Source organism: Rhyacophila brunnea, unplaced genomic scaffold (assembly GCF_057557595.1).
Source record: "Rhyacophila brunnea isolate RB1 unplaced genomic scaffold, BYU_Rbru_1.0 scaffold_71, whole genome shotgun sequence".
Classification (NCBI taxonomy): domain Eukaryota; kingdom Metazoa; phylum Arthropoda; class Insecta; order Trichoptera; family Rhyacophilidae; genus Rhyacophila; species Rhyacophila brunnea.
The window spans coordinates 189,174-211,644 of record NW_028233341.1 but is presented as its reverse complement, the minus strand read 5'-3'; the positions used below and the strand labels follow the sequence as shown (position 1 = coordinate 211,644).

General features: G+C 23.9%; 1 pseudogene; it reads right to left on the bottom strand.

Annotated features, from left to right (window-relative positions):
* Positions 1-20,711: 20,711 nt before the first annotated feature.
* Positions 20,712-21,212, bottom strand: LOC147064340 (uncharacterized; annotated as a pseudogene).
* Positions 21,213-22,471: the final 1,259 nt, after the last annotated feature.

Here is a 22,471-nt window from a genome sequence, read left to right as displayed (position 1 = left end):
TATAATTCTTTTATATACATACAAAATGTATAACAAATCAAATGATTGTTGCGATTAGTAGTATTTGTTTATCAGAAAATAAAAATTTATAAATAATATACTGATTATATTTGAAATAATTTTATATTTACGTTGGGAAACGAATAGGATTTCAAGGCTTTGAAAATACTTAAATAATTATACTTTTATAAGAAAAAAATCAATAGTTATGCGGCATAAAAAAATAAAAAATCGAAATTACGCCTGAATTTTATAATAAATATAAATAAACCAATCAATTTTGTATCATGAACACTTTTCTATTATTATAATATAAATTAATATATCGACTGCTGCCAATACAGATATTATTGTTATTATAGATGACATTGATTGTTCCATAAGTTTTATGGCTAAAATCGATCGCATGAAAACCTTATATTCTTCCTAAGACAATTGTTATATTCTTAATGATTTTATCAGAAAATTTTAGCAAAATAGCACATGTTTTTTTTTATATTTTTGTATTGTTACGAGCGTTAAAATGGCAGGTAAAATGCAAAATTTGATGTTAGCACTAAAATATTCATAAAAATGCTCGAATATCTATTTCAAATAATGTTCACAATTATAATTGAAAAATTCTGTCAATTTGTGACAAACTTGATCAATATTTCGCATTTTTGATCTCGTTTAGTTATGATTTCCATGGTTTTTCTATTTACTTAATAAAAAAGACAATTGTATAATTTATATGCTATATAATAGAAAAAATTTTTATTTTGACACAAAATATGTTTTCCGTGTAAATATACCTGTATACTCATTTATAAATTTATTTACTGTATGCATCGGCTTTCATAGAGCTGGCCTGAAACATATGAGATTTATCTACCTGTGCATTTCTACATGTTCTGTCATTGGTTATTTTTCCGCGTATTGTATATCATAATTTACCGTTTTGATATAGTGTACTAATAATAATCATTCTACTTTCCATTGCTAGTTACAAATGCTAGCGTCTCCCAACAAAACAGCTTAATCTTTTCTGTTCTGATGTGACCAAATTATATTTTATGGTACTTTTTAAAATCATATATTTAGCTCCTATTTTATTTTTTCCTTTCTTAATCTTGTTGGGGTTTTACTTAAGCAGTTTTCACAAACAGCTCTCTTTTTTTTATTGTTAGTTTCACGTTTACATCTACAAATGTCGGAATTAGATCGGTTTTGATTTATAACCTATATCATACCTCTCGTAAACATATTGCAATTTGACACCCACATACGTCTATATTACATATGCATAAAAAAGAAATAAAGAAAAAATCGAAAAAAGCTAAAACTTTACGAAAAACCAAAATATATTCTTTAAAGACAGAAGATGCACGATAAAACAAATAAATAGTACAAAAATATGATAATATTTTGCAAATGCACATCATATGGAATACTCTAAAAATACATATTAACAAAAAAAATTATACATTCAATTATGTTTTTTTTATCATGCGTAATAAGCGTAAAACAGGCTTGATTATTAGTAAAACATCAGAATATAATTACAAGTTTAATAGTAACTTTTTGTTACAGCAATAGAAAAACAGTCAAAGGTTAATTTATGAAGATAAAAATATTGTCAATATTATGTATGAATTCTTATATAATGCCACTTCTAGCATAAGAAAAAGATATTTGATGTATATTTAAACAACAACAAAAATTTTGAGTTTATTATATTTTTGTAAACGTGCAGATTTTTGCTATAGAATATAAGAGAAGTAATAGCTAAAGATCTCAATCTATCAATAGAACTAAGAAAACGTTTTTCTACAAGCCAAATAAGAGATTCTATATATTCATAATAATTTTTACGTCTAAATCACAGTTTTAACATCTAAAGAACAAGTAAGATGTTGCAAAAATGCATAAAGTTGTATTTCAGTGCTAGGTCTAAGATTAAAATACATTTTACATGTGAAAAAAAGATACCAAGACTAAATACAAAAAGAACTTAGATTTGCTGCGCTAGTGAGCTCAAATCGCATATTCTCTAATAGGGGTACGTATATTATAATAAAAATATAATTGTAAAGGTTCTTAATCTTGAATATAAAAGAGACATTGAACGTTTGGAGATGATACAACGAAATAATTAAAAATTCGAGAAATCGGAAATTGACTTTTTTATAAACTGTGTTTCTAAACATCGAATAAGTGAATGTATTAAAAAATGCGATTTTATCGCTCGATAAAATATAAAACAAAAATCGATATAAAAGCAAATAAATATAAAATGTAGTATCTTGCGGGTGAATAATTGTAGAATAAAAGATTAACTGCATTAAAAAGCATACTTATAAAAATTATAACAAAATAATTAAACAATTATTTCTGTCACATTAAAATTTTGAAAACTGTAGAGCATTTGACCAACTGAAAAGTAATGACACGGTAGAAGCATATAATTAATATATAAAAAATTATCAGGCTGCATTATATGTTAAATGAAAAAAATCAGATTATTTTTTGTAAAGTAAAAATTTTGAATTTCCTCATAAGGAGGAATTACAAAACGATTCCGTAATATAGATGTCATCATTATTAATAAGCTTGAGACAATAACAGTATGAACAACCACAAAAACCGCGCAAAAAAAACCAAGATACTATGGCGATAATACAAACATCTTTTGTTATATATATAAGCAAAATAAATACATATAGCGGTCACGAGGGTAAAGATAATTATCGTTTAAAACATTTTTTTACAAGAAATAACTTAAATTAATTGTTAACGTGTATATATCAAAAACCAAAACTTTTGTTTATAGAAGCCATAAAAAATAAATGCCTGCGCCTTTTAAGACTTATTTACGAGAATGGATATATAAAATCATATTCGTTATATCGAGCTTGCTTGAAAAAATTAGAAAATAAAATATTATAAATATCTTAGGTAAATGTTTGTAAATAAAATAATAATATATATAGATAGCTTTTACTATACATATTTGTTAACAAATAGACCGACTAAAAAGGCTACTATATGATGAAAAAAGTTGCGTTTTCGATATAATAGATTATTCTTAATTTATTATATACAAGATTATCTGAATATTATTGATACTGTGTTTTTTTTTCTATGCCCATAAAACATAATTTGATAAATGACTAAACGATATTATATTATAAGATCATACAACTTGAAAAAACACAATAAAGCCTGCATCAAATAGAACATGGAGAGAGATTATGCAATTATTTTTCCTATGTAAAAATTTAGATTATGTGGGATAGAGAAAATAATGAATATTGCAATTCAACTCAAACTTTTAAGAATCTTAACAGAGAAATATTCGAGAAGAAAAAATTTTACTGCAACCATATACATGTAAATAACGTTTAAAAATCATTTTTTGATCAGTTGATAGCGTTCTTAAACTTCTAGATATGTGTATTTTTATAAAACTTAAAAGTTAAAAAAAAAATATACGTGATGAAAGTTTCTGATCAATGCATCCTGCAGAAAATAAACCTTAGAAAAGGAAAAGTATATTTGATGCGATGTGAACAAAAAATTTTGCTTCTTTACATTAAGTTTTTTTTTATTTAAAATTTGATGCTTAAATTAGATACTAGGAAATAATAAATAGATATCACACGTATGTGCTGCAAAACAGCGAAAAATAGGTGATAGCAATGTATTTTTATAACTATTGTTGTTTTCTGTTTATTTTCATAGTTTCAAAGTGTATGGTATGATTTAAATCGAGCTCAAATCAATTTCCTGGAATCATAATAAACTACGTCTAAAACTTTTGATATAAAAACTTCATAAACTACCATCTAACATATTTATTGTTATTTCTGATACTCAAATGGGTTGTAAAACGGTGCCTACAACATATAAGAATATGCAAAATCTTGCTTCGTGAGGATAGTAACATATTTTATAGAAAAAAACAAAGGGCTAATAATATAAAAAACCTTAAAAAGTAGATCATCGGTAAAATTTCAGAATATTCTTACCTACCAATCAACGATGAAAATAAATAAAGTGAGGTTAACACAATATATGCATGTGAACTATCTAATTAAGAAAATTAAGATAATCCGTATTGGAACGGTGTATAATAATTTTCTAAGATTTATTTAAAAGTAGATACTAGAGATAAAACAACTTCTAATCTTGCTGTTTTTTGATTTTTTATGTTTTAGATGTAAAAAAAGCCTATGATAGCGATATACAAAAGCATCTCTAAAGTAATCATTTTAATATTTTACAATTGAAATGCATTCAAACACATGCAAATCTCTACTATATACACATTCAATCATAGAAAGGTATCATATCACGCATAATAGATAACGTTGTCACAAAATACTATAATTCATATATTTGAACAGCTTGTTTTGCAATAATCACATGCAACCAAACAATTGAAAAAAATATTTATTTATATGTCTCTGCGCTAAAGAGTACATATAAATCGCTAACGGGAATATGTGATTTTTTATATCATAGAGTAATTATGTAATAAAAAGTATTCAAAGGCTTTACACAATCAAATATTATAGACATAAATAATATTTAACCTGCAATCATTATCTGTATATTAGCTTTATTACCTGTTTTTATATATAAAATGCGCGCAAATGTGACTTTCTCTTTTTATTGATACTTTCGGCTAAAAACATATTATTTTTAAATGATTTAAATTTCTAGTTGTTTATTATATAATCGTTGACCTATATAAGATTTATGTTCTGTTGAAATTCAATTTTTCCTCAAATGAAATAAGCCAAATAAGATGTGTTACCATAAAGGAAAAGAGATAAATTGTGTGCATATGTTGCATGTTTCTCGAGTTTCAAATATCGATATAGATAAACTATAAAAACATTATTATATCAGATAAGATTTTAGTTTTTAAAATAAGTTAAAGAGATTATTAAACTATTTATAACCATAAGCATGTTAGTATATATTATGATATGAACAACGATATAGATTCCTGCCGCAAATTTGCATAGTTATAGATATTTAGGTATAAAAAGGTTTTGGACAGAATTGAATAGTGTTCTTGAAAAAAAATTTGTAAAAAAGAGATACATAAAAGTCGATTTTTAAGAGCATTCACTCCACATTACTTGAACTTTTAGATATAACAATTATCCTTTTTAAAATCACCAATAAAAGATATAAAACTTTTTTGTGGATTTTTATGCAAAAATTAGTTTTAGTAAAAAATATAAATAGACAGCAAGAACAGAATTATATAACCGTCTCTCTATGATGCTCTCCTATTACGGTTCGCCTAAAATTTTACAATCATAAACATGTTAAAAATTTCTCAATAAATAATTGGCCTTTAATTTTGGAATTCATTTTCGTTTTATTACTTATATGACATAGGCACTTTTTGATCCTGCACTAAGTTCGTGAGAATAAACAATAAAAGTTAATTTGAATATATACATCTTTTTGTTGATGGATTAATTCCCAATAAAAAGGATAAATTATTCATTATCAAATGTAAGTAACATGTTCTACTTAAATTATATAAATTTAATGCAAAAAAACCTGGAGTTAACATTTCACATGTATGTGTTTAAACGCATCATCCTTTAAGAATTATGGTAAAAAAATATTGTAAGCTAAAAAAATATAAACATATAAACTTCTATTTTAAATGCAAATGAAAACAATTTTGTAATAAAAATCTCTGTAGAAAACCTAATTATGGTGTTTTAATTGATAATCCGATTTTATATGAAGCGTAAAAGAAACAATAGAAGTAGGTTTTATGTGATATTTGTAATATTTGCTATAAGTAACTGGCAATATAATTGTTAAATCTAATTATCTGTAAATATACATATATAAAAAAAATTATATATCATTATCAGGTAAAAAAAAGTATAAAAAGCTACACTTAGTAAGTGTAGATAACATTGAATCTCTGTGTAAACGCTTTTTAAACTAATAAATAACAATTTCAATTGTTCTTTTTTTACTTCAGGTTGACAAAAAAGTAAATATTTTGGTATTTTTTTTATAAAATTCACATTGATTTTTTAAAATGATAAGTAACATGACAATGTACAAATATTTTGTAAAAAACTTCGGAATTAACTGTATATCGTTTAGATACAATCAATTGGTTTTTTTCTTTAATTATACCGATTTATGCTTTTTTTTACATAACAAAAATCTGATAAAATATTTTTAGTACCGACATTACGTTTTTTTAGCTATCATAACAAGAACTTATCTATGTCTAAAATAGATTTAAAATTAAAAAATTATATTCAGGCAGTTTAGAAATCGTTTATTAAATTGTTATATTGCAATTTTCTTTTTTTTATGTTTATATATATAATTTTATTTCATAATATAGTTTCATTAGATAATCACGATAGTTTATTTATAAAGATAAATAAAATAAAAAAACATAATATAAAATTTGATACAAAAAATAGTAATTAAATTCAAATATATCGATTTACAGTAAAAATTGTCGTTACTTTTCAGGTGAACATGTTCAAATTATATGCTCCAAAAAAGGGCATGTTATGCTTTAATAGCAGTTCCGATGCGTTGCATATAAAAATATAAGTTTGAATGTTTTTGTCTTGGCATTCCCTAGAAAAAATTGAGAATTAAATATACATCATTCTATATTGCATTAAATTTGTAGGCACATGTTTTATATATACTTCTTGCCAAAAAAAAAAAATTTTGATCGTCGGTATACATTTTTTATGTTTTTCTAGTCTCTTAGTATAAATAAAACATCTTTGTGGTGCAAAAATGCTCAAAGATGGGCATAATATATATAAAGCTTTGTTTTACTCACACACGAAAATAAAGAATGAAAAGGAGAAGGTATTATTTTTTTATATTCTTGCTGACGAAAAAAAAATATAAAACATTTGACTTTATATATAGAATATAGAATGATCACTTTTTTTTAAGCAGAAATCTTATTTTTTATGAATAAATACAAAATCCTGAGCAAATAAATCAATCTGTCGGCAAATCTAAGCAAACTAAGATAAATTGAAGTGTGTGATTTTTGTGAAACTTAAATCATTATAAGTAAGCATGATACTAAAAAATTTAAAGCAAATATAGATTTAATGAAAAATAAAAGCTTCTTTATATGAGCTTAAAAAATATTAATCGTTCATATATATGACTTATATGTATATTTAGTACAATATAATGATCTGTATTTTTATTGGTATATTTTATGTTGTTGTAATATAATATTATTTTTTTAAAAGTCATGTATGTCTTATTTGTGTTTAAATATCATGATGCTCATTTTTAAAATGTTTATATTCTTATACTGTTCAGTTAACAAAAGCATACTTATAGTTTATTAATATGTTCGTTTTAAAAGATCGTAGTTTAAGTCTTTTAACACATGGAGCATAGAATTAATATTAATTTATAGTGCCTATCTGCTTTTCTTTTTTTGACTTTTATTCTTTGAATTAGGCGTCATCGTATACTTTTCTATCTTCTATGGTTTTTTTATTTTAAGAGTGACAAAGAGCATAAAACTAGTTTATCTATTCAATACCTTATGAACAAGAAAAATTAATATGACGCCGATAGTTCGCTGTATATCAAAATGAAATTTTATAGATTGACACGTTTTGATATTTATTTATCTTTTTTTTCTATCTAAATTTTTTAGATATATCTTTTCGCGAAATAATTTTTTGTTGAACTGTTTATATTGTATTATTAAATTATTAAAATTCGATAAAGAAAATTTTTAATGCGAAATATATTCGTAAAAGAAGCTATTCCGACTTTCTGGATCTGATGACTGACTTTTTTAGATATTTTCTTTAGAGTTGATTACCAAAAGAATTCAAAGTAAATACTGTTCATACTTTGAAAAGCACTACATAGCTGTATTTATCAGCTTTCTATTGTCTTCGTATGCACTAAAATAGTCTTATTATTTCAACTATCCAGTTTTTATTTTTTTACTAAAAGCATTATTAGTTTTGATTAAAGTCGTTATGACGATGCGAAAGAAGTTTGATATACCATTATTATAGTTTCTAAGAGATAAATCAGATTAATATCACCTAAATAAGCAGCGCATTTTATACTGCCCGAGTGAATCAAACAGAAAATATATTTTAAGGTAAATTGGTTTTCTTCTCTCTAAGAGTGACACATCATTGAATAAGCATATGCTTAATACAATCTCATGGGTTTTTTTAATGATTCGTTACGCTTAAATTTAATGAAGACCTCATTTATTGCTTTTTTACTTGATTCTATACTTGCTATTCAAAATCTTTGTTCTATTCAAAATTTTTGCATGTACGCATATGTCTAAAATCATTTGCATTGATTTTTCTATTTTTCATATAAAATTATAGCTAAAAATCACCGACCTGAACTTTATATTAAGCAAATTAAATTTAGATATCTTAGATGGTTTTATCCGAAAAATTTTACAATCGTATGTAATTTCTATTGTCTGATATCAAACTCGTGCAGGTTTTAAAAAAACCGAAAAAATTTTTTACATTGTGTTGGCATATCAAATAAAAACGTTATATGCAATAATACGTTCGTTAAATTTGATCTAATGTAAATAACGATAAAAAAAAATCATTGCGAAAAGAGCATCCTCTCATACAAAAAAACACTGCAAAAACCTTTTTTACAAATTAGTAAAAATATGCAAGATTTTTTCTTTTATATAATTGATCTGTTTTTAGCAATATTGTAATGATCTTTTTGATCAAAAAAAAGTTTCCTGTTGTTAATTAAAGATAACGTATAATACTTTATATACGAGTAGTTCTATGTTTAAAAAATACACTTTACAAGAACGGTAAAAACAATGAGAAAATAAACATACATCTAGTATCCTCAAATATAATCAAGCTTACAGAATCTTTATAGGTCTAAAAATTTGTTATAATTGTAAATGCTGAGAAAAAAAGAAAAATTTGGCATTTGTAATTTTTGATAGTATGAGATGTTTATTACAGTAGTTGAAGCTAAATTGGCTATAGAAAAAGCAATAAATTAAGTTCTAAAATTCCAATAATTACAGCAAAACTTATAAAAGTTACGAATTTTAGTATTTACTTTTTTCTATAGCATCTATAAAAATAATTATAACACCTTTATCTTTATATATATACCTCAAAGAATTCACCCATGTTGTAGATATCTTGTTGTTATCTTTCTATGTGTATAAAAAACTTTTATTTAAATCTATACATTCTCATCGCATTTTATCTTATATAATAATATGGTCGTTATTTGCATAGTTATTAACATATATTAGAGAATTTATCGATTGTTATCATTATGTGCCATTTCATTTATTTATAATATAGGTGGAAAAATCATTGTTTGGCAATTATTATTACAACATCTATAATTCTCTGCAAATATATTACTTTTTTTTATGTAAGAAAAAAGACAATAAATCTATGAAAAGCTATTTAAGAAACATAAAAACTTTCTAGACATTGGTAAATAGCTATAAAAATTACATTAATAAAAAATATGGTCTATTTAAACTAAAATATTTTAAAAAATGTTGCACAGCAGTTATACTACATATAGCTTACAACAATATTTTATGCAAGATAAAGTACAGTATAAAAAAAGGTATATTATATGTTTTCTTGCTTTCATTAAATATATTAAATACCCAAGTAGCATATAATTGCTATATTGTATATCTTACCTATAGCATAACGATATACAACTACCGCAATATAAAAATGGGATTTTAAATGGATTAAAGCAGATTAATAATGAGACAGGATAATGATTATATATTTATATTAACTATAACTAAGTTTTTGATTTTTGAATACATGCTACGTTTATGTTTTAATAAAGTCGAATTTACATGCAAATTATTATATTTGTCAAAAAAAAATTCATGTAGTCATACAAAAAATCCTCTAATTTACTGCAAAATGAATTTTAAAGTGAATGTAAATAATAGACTATTATCTAATGATTATTTAATTTATTTTTTTTGCTTATTAAAGTAAGACATAGTTTTATAAATAAAATCACATACTTTTTACATAATTTCAGCTCTTTAATCAATAATATATAAAAAATTTGCAATGAAAATATAATTGTATTTTCAGATACAATAAATTTTAGAAATACTGTATTTATATTTTCTGGATCAATATAATTTTACAAAAATTAAAAATACTAGATGTAATATCAAATTTATATTTTATTTAAGAGATCTGTATATTTACTAAATATATACATAATTACAAACTATATATTATCGGTTTAAACAAACAAAAAATTGATTTGTATTTATGTGATCTATATAAAATCCAATAAATGTCAATTCATATAATTTAGAAATTAGATTTTTTGTAAAAAAAATAAGGATAAATAATCTTAAAATTTATAAAAATTTTATATTATATTATTTTGAAGTCTATTTTACTTATGCTGATAATATCTATTTTTTCTATGAAAAATCTTTATAATTGAAATAGAATTCTATGTTTACAATAATGTTTATAAATCACATCAATATTGAATTTTGTGATAATAACTCTGATAATATCATTGATGATTTAGTATTTTTTTTTACTTTTTGATTTAAATTAAAGTATATTATTTTTAATTTTTTAGATATTGAGTGCCTTCAGTTGAAATTAGATAATAAAAAGTTTATGCCATAAGGTGAATTTAAAATCAAAGCATTAGTCTGCGTTTCATAGGGTATTTACGAGTTTTTATTGAAAATTTCATTATTTTGTTTTAAGCTGTTATTTGTTTTCTTGATACGATAAAAAATTAAAATACATTAAATACTGTAAATATTGCCATTCTTAGTAATTAATATTTTTATGATTTATTCCGACAAAGAACATAAGATCAATATAATTCTTCTATAGTAACAGCGTGCCGTATGTATTACGCGCGCTTGTGTCTTGATAATTTTTTTTGTAATATCATTTGATTAAAACATGTATCAAAACATTATCACATAGCGGCTTTGTAAGGGATAATGCTTTTATAAAAGAATTTCAAGATATTGGATTTTTTGACTAAAATTGACAAGTAAAAATGAGCATAAGTCTCTGTTTTCTACTAAAGATTTCGCAACTGCTATTTAAATATGTATCTTGCATATTAATGTCACGATATATATAAATATATATTATATAAAAATTTGGTTTTATTCATCTTTCATTGGCAGTTAAATTATTATCTTTATGCTTAAAATTTCTTGATTATCAAGAATACGCTGGAACATTGCTATAGATTTTAATGATGGTTTTTTTTTCCACGATTTTTTACAAGGTTTTAATATTTTAAATTTTTTTCATGAATCTATAACCGTTTAGAAAATAGAATCAAAATTAATTTTAGATGTGTTCCTAAAATATAGTTTTTATATTGCAAATTTTGGGCGAAAACATTAATAATGCAAAATGAATTTTAAATTTAATTAAAGTGAAAAAAAATTTATGTAAAAATTTGAAAGACAATGAACTAAAAAATTAACCCTAAAATATACCCTTTACTTATTTTTATACAGAGTCACGAATGTGCTTGATTTTACGCAATAGATAATTTTTTTTAAGCATAGTGATTTAAGTTGAGTTTTTATTATTTTATATGATAAGGATATAATAATGGATTTATAGGATTGAAATTTGCTGTAAAATGTGTATTTTTTATTTAATTGATTTTTTTACATATATATGTTGTTTTTTGCGTGTACTAACGCTTTATGCATTTATATTCATTTTATGTTATAATATATTAAAAAAACGGTGTGAATTGTTCTGAACATACACTATAATTCTACATAAAAATCTCATAAATCATGCAGTAACATAAATTTGGATGTAAAGATCATCTAAAACTGTCTTAGCAATATCTTTTATAATATTACGGCATGCTCGCATATATTATGGGTTATTTTTATTTATGCGTAATTTGATTGTTAACTATTAATAATTGTTAAACAAAACTTAGAATATCTCTATAAAACAGAATTTGCTGTTTCTTCATTTCATCTTATAATTTTTACAATCTTACTTGATAAATCATGATTCTAGAGGACTTTATTGTCCAGTTGTCATACTCTATCCTATTATTTGTGCGTATTGTATGTTTTTTTATTATCTATTTATATATAATCTACAATTTATGGTATTTCATACTGCTTTATTCTAAGTTGATGATATACTACAATATTTGAGTTAGAGATTTGTGAATCAGATTGATTTAAATTGCTAGTTGATGGTGTTTTCATGGCATCTCGCTTACAAAAATCGTCAGAAAACCTATTTAAGCTAACATATTTCTAATAGTGTCATCAAATTTTTCTTCTTATCGCACGCTAAAATTTCTACTTAGTCATGTGATGATTTTAAACCATTTTATATTTTTGCCTTACCTTTATTTGTGTATATTCGTCTTAATATTACCTCTTAAACCGTGTTTATATTCATTTTTATGTTTTTTTAAGTTTAATTTCTCTAACATATAGTGTATGTATCTTACACGTTTGTTTCAGCTTCGAGTATAGTAACAGCTAAGTATCTTACTAAAATGGCTTGCCAGGTGGTCTACTGTTTTATATATTTTCCCGCAGAGTGACATTTTTCTAAAGAACATATTTCAATGTGGCATGAAAAGGAATTTTTCTTGTTCTTATACCCCGATGAAATAAAATGATGCTACTTTAAAGATCCACTTCGTTTATAATGATATTAATAGCATACGACAGGGTTGTTGTTAAGTTTATTGATATTATTTATACACATACAACCTTCTTTATGATTTAAATCATTATATTCTTTGGTTTTTTGTTTAAGTTGTATTTGGTTATGCGTATATTTATTGTTGATAATAGGCGTGTTTTATTTTCCTCATATATTTTCTATGGCTGTTCTTTTATGTGATATCAAGACTTCAGTGGTACATTTATAATTTGGCAGTAAAAACATTTTTCCTTATAATACATTACCCGATAGACTTATCCCATTTACTTCTATAATAAAAATTATCGTTTTTAAATGCTGGTTGTAAGAGATTGAATCTTATAATAAAACCTAGCTTTTCTAGTTAAATCTATATCAAACGTTTTTGGTTCTGATCAAAGAAAGTGATGTATAATATTTATACATTTTTGCGTGTTTGTTAAATTATTTGAATTTTTTTTGCTGCTTAGATTGGTTTCAATAGATTTGAAATGTTTGATATGATTTTATGCCAGATTTTGGCAAATTTTATATCTTTTATAGCAGTTTTACTTTTATAAAATCGACCGTGGTATAATTATCCATTGTTTTATTGTATATGATTCACATATATTTTATATGAAATAAATATATTTATGTATGTATGGAAATTTTTTACTAAAATAATTGTTATAAAATTCCGAAAATTTGTTTTTTGTCCATTTAAGATAAATGATGTTTGTGTTTGCTATAACATCATTAAATCGATGTTCTTTATTTCAAACTTAAAGGATTACCCTTAGAATTACTTTCGACGTAAAAATCTAAATTCAATTTTTTTCGTATATTTTAATTTTTAAGTTCATAAAATAATTTTTTTATAATTCTTTTTGATATTTATCAATTTGGCTAGAGTCGAATAACAAGAATTATGTTCTAAATAACATGATATGAATTTTTTTTTAATGGTAAAAGCACAATAATACAGATTTGTTTTATATAAAATTTGTTAAAATTCATATGACAAATCTTTAAAATACATATTTGGATGTCTTATAACACCCTTTTATTAGATAAAGAAAATTTGTAAAATCGAAATTTCCAGTTTTTGTAATCCTTATGGTTTGTGATCTCAGTAAGGTCTTTCGTTTATAACTAAATATTTTTTTTGTAGTATTAAATACTGAAAAATATTCTAGTATTTTTTTATTAGTGTAAAAAAATTAGAGTAATATTATTCATTTTTCTATATTAATGGTTTATATGTGGAGAATAAGTTTTCTCTTGTTTTCTATGTAACAAAAAAATCATTAAAATCAAGCTTTTCATATTTAGGGCACAGTTCTAATTATGTAATAAAACTCCACGGTTTTTACTTTATGATCACTTGTATCATATCTATTATTAGTTCACCTTTTCTTATTTTTTTAAAATAAATCAAATTCTCATTCATCTACAAAGTTTGTGATAATATTATTGTTTATGTGTTTGTAACATTGGCATATTTTATGCTAAAAAATTATAATTTGATACTATTAATCTGATTAAAACCCGAATATTTGCGTTAAAAGATCCTTTTATTTTAAATAATTGACGCAGTTTTTATTTTTTTTTCACATTTAGGCAAAAATCTAATGCGTATCATTAAATAGATGTCATATATTTGTGATAAAAACATGCATATATTTACTTAGAAGTCAAAATGAAAATATTCGTCCTTTTAGAACAATACCTTGTATTGAAACAGCACGAGTAGTTATCTAGTGAATTTCTTACGTAAAAAAAGCTAAAGATAATATATTAATATTTTTTTATTGGAATTTTTTGCCAAATATAAGACTAATAACAGAAATTTTTGTGTATTTGAACATTTCAGTTTGTACTTATTCAGTTTTTTTACATATTTTCTTTATAAGATAAAAGTAAACTTTTTTACAATGTATGATCAGTCTTTTATTTTAAAAAACAAGTCAAAAAGTGTTCCCATATGATATTTATGTCTTTAAGCTATGCCTACCATAGTATATTGATAATAAATAGGCTTAATTTAGGTGAAATTTCGTATTATGATTTGCTGTATTCTGTTAATTCAATTATCACGCAATATTACCAAAAGAATGCATTGATTTTATTTCATATACCCATACAATGTTTCTGCAAGATATTATAATATTTCCGATGTTTCAGTTGAGTAATTAAGCAGTCAAAATATAATTTTAAATATGGAAGGTTACAAGCACTTCTTTGTCAAATAATGTCTAGATAAATCCCAAAACAGTTTTTATAGAATGCCACCGTATTCGTATGAAGTACAGCAAACACTGTCAGGCATATGCATTTCAAGACTTCAGGTTCCAAAAAAAACAGATCATTGTGGCGCTGAATATACTAAAATATTTTTTAGTCGAGGTGGATGTAGATATAGTTTATTTTTGTATGATTTATGGGTTTAAATAGGGGTGGAACGATTAAAATTTTCAGATGAAAAGGATTGGCATTTTTATGGTAATTCTAATGATTAAAAAAATGCTTCTTTATGTTAAATTGTGTATCAATGGCTATAAAAGAGCTCATATTATTTATACTGAATATTTTTTTGATAAGATATAATTGATTTTCTATATTAAATATATGAATAACAACTGATATAATCTATAGAATAATATAATTGCAATATTTGCATAACTGATTCGCTTTTTTGCGTATATAGAGTAAATCTTATAGGCTTAATTTTTTTTTATTTGACTATGAGCATTTATTGATCTAATTCAATATTTTCTTTATGCATGAAAACACATATTCTTTGTTTTTTATATTTCTTTTGTTAACTTTTTTATATAATATAGATATTTTTGAGCATAAAAATCATTACCTCAGTATACCATTAGAAATTCACTTCCTAAATGATCAGATATTGAGACGTATATAATACTATGCAGTATAATTTTTAGGAAATGGAAAGAATATGTGTAGATTCATACCAAATCGCACGAAATTAGGTCATATTGTTATATTTTTTTTTATTGTTAGATTCTGTGGTCTTTTTTGTAACAACAGCTTTTATTATATATGATTTTTTAAAATACTGGTATATAAAAGTATCTTGGATGCTTTATAAAAATGACAAGAGTAGAAAAATGTTTTTCATTTTAAAAAGAAGAATTCGAATATTGCCATGATCATAACGAGATATAATGTGATTAAAAAATTACAACTGTCATATATTAAGATGTCGGAAGGCCATTTGATAAGGAAACATACGCCCGAAAAAAAGATCGTGATAAAAACTTTTAGTTATAAGTCTGGGATTAGGTCAAAGTATTGAAATAAGTTGAAGTCTAAAGATTTTAAATCAAATATGTTTCAATCAATACTCTTAAGTTTTTCTTGAACCTGAATATAGAGCTATAATCGCGTTTGTCTATAAAAAATGGTATAATATATGTTGGAAAAAAAATTATAAATATCCAGAAGAATTTGAGAACGGAAAATGTTTACTATACCAGGCCTTAAAAATTTGAAAAAATAATTTAGGCACTCGAAATATATATCAGAACTCAATTTTTTCGTATTAATAAATTTTGAATATAATGATATTGATATTATTTTTTGTATATTTTTCAAAAAAGCAGATTAGAATAAATTGACCAATAATAAAAAAATAATTTTTTAGGCTTACATGTTTTAATACGTAAAAATTATTTAAGTTCAGAACAAAAAAATTTAAAGAATTTATAAATTTAAATTGTGTTATTCAAAATTAAATTTAAATCTGAAAGTATTAACAATCTATTTTAATAGCAATTTTTTTTTTCGGAGCTGTTAATTTGCATTTATGTAGCTTCTTACTTTTATTATCTTATTGATTGGTTTAGAAAATTTAAATATTTTTTTATGCTAATATTTATCTTTCGACTTATCAATTATACATATAAATAAATAAAACCGAACTTTAATATTATTAATATATATATTTAAGGCACGTTATTTTTCATGTACAAAGTTCAGAGTATAAATATATATGAGAAATAAAGTTCAAGCTCTATATAGATTTTATGGGCAAAAAGATCTTTTTTATGCGACTGGCAATTTCTTTACTTGTTTTTATATGCCAATACATGACTTTCTTGATGGATTGAGGGACACGATAATATAGCATAAAAAAATGAAATTTCTTGAAATAAATATAATAATAAAAAATATATTATTCAATGATCTTTATTTAGAAATTTAAAATTTAAATTAAAATATTATTTTTTCTCTTGGACTTTTGTAAATACAGACAGGTTACTTTCTTATTACATGTCTTATGAATTTAAAATTAAAGTGTTACCAAATGATTTCATATTATAATAATATTAAATAGTTTTATATCTGTATTATAAAAACACAAATATTGTAATTTTTTTTGCAATTATTGATGTGGAAGAACAGAAATTTCAAAATACTCAACTATTTTTATGTAATTTAATAAAACCCCTAAAATATTACAAATAAGACATTATAATTCTAATTATAATAGTAATTCGATTTTATATGGTATCATTAAAAGAATACATAAAAAATATGTGATTTATGACAGCTATCTTCTAATAAAAGTTAGACTCTTATATAGAAAAAGACAATTTAAAAATTTAAAAGCATCGTTGACCAAGTGATTTATGTTATTCCTGATTTTGCATATATTTATTCTTAAAACTTATGCTTCAGACGAATTTATTGACTTTTCAAAATATGAAAAATTATGCATCGACTCTGAAGCTTTCCAGACATTTCCCATAGAAATTATAGAAGTCAATCCATTAAAAAGAAGCGCTAATTATGCGTATACTATATATAAGAGTGAAGAAGTTGATGAAAAGTATGATAATTCTAATGAAAAGAATGAAGCATGTCTGAATTGTCCAATAGAACATTGTACATGTGGAAGTATTAAAAGGATTATTCCACTTACAGATAAAAAGCGATATGTTATATTTGTAGATATCGTAAAAGAAGGTGATATGCAGGAACTTGAGATTTGTTTAGAGAATCTTGAAAAAAATGCAAACATCAACAAAACAATAAAAGATGAATCGCTTGATTCGCAGATTGAGAAAATAACAGATGAAGCTCAAATTTCGGAGGATCTTGATAGATGAGTATTCGCATTTGTGTGTTGCACGGTTTTTGAATAGAAAAAAATATATTAAACTGCTATTCTAAATTTTATAATAATATGGATAAATTTAAAGAGTAATAAATTATACATTAATCGTTTTATAAACAAAAAACAATTCATTTGAAAATAATACTAAAAGATCGTTACCGCCTAATTAAACCACTTTTGATCTTTTTTGTGTATTATATAGTAATTAATAGAAATATTTAAGTTTTTTTTTATTTTACTGATTTGAATCGGCATAATTTAATTTGATCTGTTCTTTAAAAGTTAAACCTCGTAGCTATGTAATAACAGCCGTAAAGATATGAAAAAGTAATGAATCCGCAAATTTTGACCACATGTTAAATCGAAACAATATAAAATTTATTGAAAATACAAAAATAGTACTAACGTTATATTTTGTCTAATATTTCTGTTTTTTTTATGTTTAAATAAGATATTTTCAAGATTAAATAGCATAAAAAATATAACCAATAAATTTAATTATTAAGGCGTCTACATTTATAGCTTCAGCATAATTAGTAAACTCTAATGCTATAAATATCTTTTTTTTTGCAAAAAATTCGCGAAATTGAGCTATGAAATAGATGCTTAACTTTCATACACTGTTTACTAAAGTAATAAAGCTTTTTTCTTATAAAATTAGATGTTTTTGATTTCTATAGTAAATTGATATATCATTTATCAGATGCAAAAAAAAAATATAGTTTTTAAAGAGTGTAAAGATTACTCATAATACCATATACAAGTGATATAATAATGGTGGTATATAAAGCTATTTGAAATACAGACTATTATACATAAAAAATTGATTTATATTTTTTTTTTATATATTCGATATTAAAAATCATTGTCTGTCTAAACTTAACTACAAGTGTTTATGTAAATATTCATTATGTTTTTTTTCTTAGTTATTTGATACATAAATCAAATACGCATGTTTGTGTAACTATTTAAGGCTGTTTTAATGTAATTTATTTGAAAAGTGCAAAACTTTTTATGCTTATCTGCATTATATGGTATAATTTAGCAATATATAAATAATATTGACATATATTATAAAACAGTTATAGATTTTTATGCGTGAATTATGTTTATATACGATTAGTTGAGATGCTTTTATATTAAATATAATTGTTATTTTAATTAAAATTTAATTTCCTGCTTTTTATCATTCCAGATACTTTTAAATGTTAAACTAGTCATCCAATGATCTTTTTAATACTTAAATCGGGTTACCATCACTGCGTTTTTGGTAATTTTTTTAACATTGGCTTTGTTTGCTTGGAATTTGCAGCATTTATTGTATTCTATCTATTATGGTAGCCCATCAGTGTATGTTTATTGTTCGAAACCTTTATGGATGTTTAAATGATGTCATAAATTTTTTCTGTATATATTGATTCTAGGTAGAGTAAATTACTAGTTTATAAACAATCATGCCCATTAAAAATGGTAAATAGTTTTTTTTGTTTGATATAGAATTCAAGTGATATTTGCATCACTAAATCAAGGATAAGTTGAATTTTATGGCTTTTTTAATCAATGCATTCGACGTTAATAAAAAAGGTTTTTATTGTGGTATTTTTTTTATAAAAAAAATGTGGATGCTCGCACTAATTATATCTTTGATAAAGTAAAAACCCTTTTTTATACCATTGGAAATCGTACGCCAACATTATATTCCATTTTAATTAATACATTATTAAGCAGAGGCAGGAATTAAAAAATCGGAAATTATATTTTCTAGAATAAATTTGACTTCGCGCAGAAATAATATCAAATTAAAAAAAATGTATTATTTCTGCAATGAAAATTACAAATTTATCTATTAATTGATTTCTAAATTACATACATTATTTTTTTTACTTAGAAAATTTGTCATTACTCTGTAATCAATAACTATCAATAGATGCTAAATCTTGCGAAATAAAATATGATTAATAAAAGTATTGAATTGATGCGATTTATAAGAAGAATACATAATGATGAAATTGCAAAGATAATAAGTTTTAAAGGGGTATTTATAATATTTTTTAATGAGCAATCTTGATTTTTTTTATGTTGTAAAGATGTGAAAAATTAACAAATATTAAATAATCTATAAATTAAGATAATATCAAGAGTACCAAATATACTTTACAAAAAATTAAATTATCTTTATGATGGAGAAATATATTTGATATCCTTGTGTATATCATCTTGCTTATTCTACTAAATTTACACACAAATATTACCACTTATATAAGTATTTTTTATTTATGGTGTATATTTATAGTCGTAATTTTAGTATTTGTTCTTAGGCACAGCTTGCTTGATTCTCTGTGCGCACAGCGTATATATACTTTCGGCTATCTTCTCCTCTCCGAAGTCTTCTTTAATACCCCTCCTCTTTCGAGACCTATTGATTCAAGGGTTTTTCTCAATCCCAATGTTTGAATATATGCCTCAGCCTGGTTCGTGACATCTAGTTCCTTCAGGTACCTTTATGATATCGTGTCACCACACCGTCCCATCTTATAACATTACCAAATATATTATAAAGAAATATTTATATCTGTCTCGAGAGAAGAAGATGCATGGAGGAAGATTGTAAAGATGATTAGGTAGAAAGAAAAGCAGCAAGTCTGTACATTCTATGGAGAAATCTAAAGTTTTGTATAAACGACTAAAAAAATCAAATAAACCCATGAATAAAAATAAAAAATATAATATCTTAAATGTATTTACACAATACTCGTGTTTAAGTAAAAATTGGCTATAAATTCAAACATTTTTACAGCGAATAAGCGTAAATATTTTTCAGATCAAAGATTTAATATAAAATTTCAATTAAATTCCCCGCATTTAGTAACTTGAATTTTTTGTTTTGGTTTTCCATCGTTAGATCCCATAGTTTCGACTTTTTTAACAACATCCATTCCTTCAATAACTTTTCCGAAAACAACATGCTTTCCATCCAACCAACTGCATTCAGTAAACGTAATAAAAAATTGGGATCCATTAGTGTTTGGTCCAGAATTGGCCATTGAGAGCATTCCCGGCTCAGAATGTTTCAAGATGAAATTTTCATCAGGAAATTTATTTTTACTAAAGCCTCTTCCTCCTGTTCCATTTTGGGCAGTAAAATCGCCTCCTTGCATCATGAAGCCAGGAATTACTCGATGAAATATACTTTGGTTAAATCCGTTCTTTGGACTTTCTTGTTTGCAAAGCTCAAAGAAGTTTTCGCTGGTGATTGGACAAACATCAAATCTTAGTTGTATAACGATCTTTCCTAATGGTTTGTCATTTGCTGAAATTTCCATGAATACTTTCTTGTTTGTCATTTTCTTGAGGGTATGAAAAGTATTTAATTTAAAGAAACTATATTTTTGGATTTTGAATGATACTATTGATTAAATTCATGAAATTTAGATTATTTATTAGAATCCTTCTGGATCATATTTAATTAACAAAGACATATTTTCTTGTCTTAACGATTTTAAAGATTGACCTGCTCAATTAAGTTTCTTATTTTAGATTAGAATTTGAATCACAAAAAAATACATAGGCGCAAGTAATATGGTTTGTTTTTAATTTTATATCATTTGCTCGAACAAATTGACATAGAAATTTTGATTTTAAAATAATACAGATCCTGTATTTGAAATTTGCTGAAGTGATCAAAAACAAATATAATTAAATTACAAAGCATCACTGATTATGTGAATTCAATTAAAAATAATCTGTCTGATGAATACACTCTTTATTAACAAAATGCATCACTGATCCTATATTTATTATAATGTAGTTGTGATCATATACATAGAATTTTCAGTAAATGAAATGATAAATACATTGTTCATTTGCAAAGCATTGCTGATTTTGTATTTATGATTTAAAACCAATTATCAGAAGAAATCACTCTTTATTAAAAATGTATAATTGATCGTACACATACGGTTTCTACAAAGTATAACAATGACTATTCTTAAAACAAAGCAATACTGATTTTGAAATACAATTCCTAAAAAATAATCCAATGAGTTTTTTAATCTAAAAAATAGATATTAAATCATTTCTCGGATTAAATAACACGGGCTTATACAGTCAGCAAGCATTCTACTTCACTTAAAACAATTTTAAAACACTGCATTGAACGCTGATAATCACAAATTTTTGAATATAATTATTCACATCCCTTTCAAACATCATCTACTTTTGAGAATTATGATAGCTGCTCGTAAAATTACATCAACTGCATTACACTAAAAGCAATGATATTTAATATTTATTACATTATAGATAATATATTTTATTTATAATTCTCGTATGACTAATAATACTGTTAATTATTACACTAAAGACGGGACTGTCAAATTAAACAAACCACCAATAATCAAAAATATTTATTGCTCAACTTATATCTACTTTTTAAATTTTTTATAGCATGAAATCTTAGGATGCCTATTCTTTTATAATTACATAAATGATACTACATTATAGATAAATCTTGTACTATTTATTGTGTTCATATCTATTTAAATGTATAAAAATGTCCATCAATCCTCTTATATCTAAGATAATTTATAAAAACAATTATATA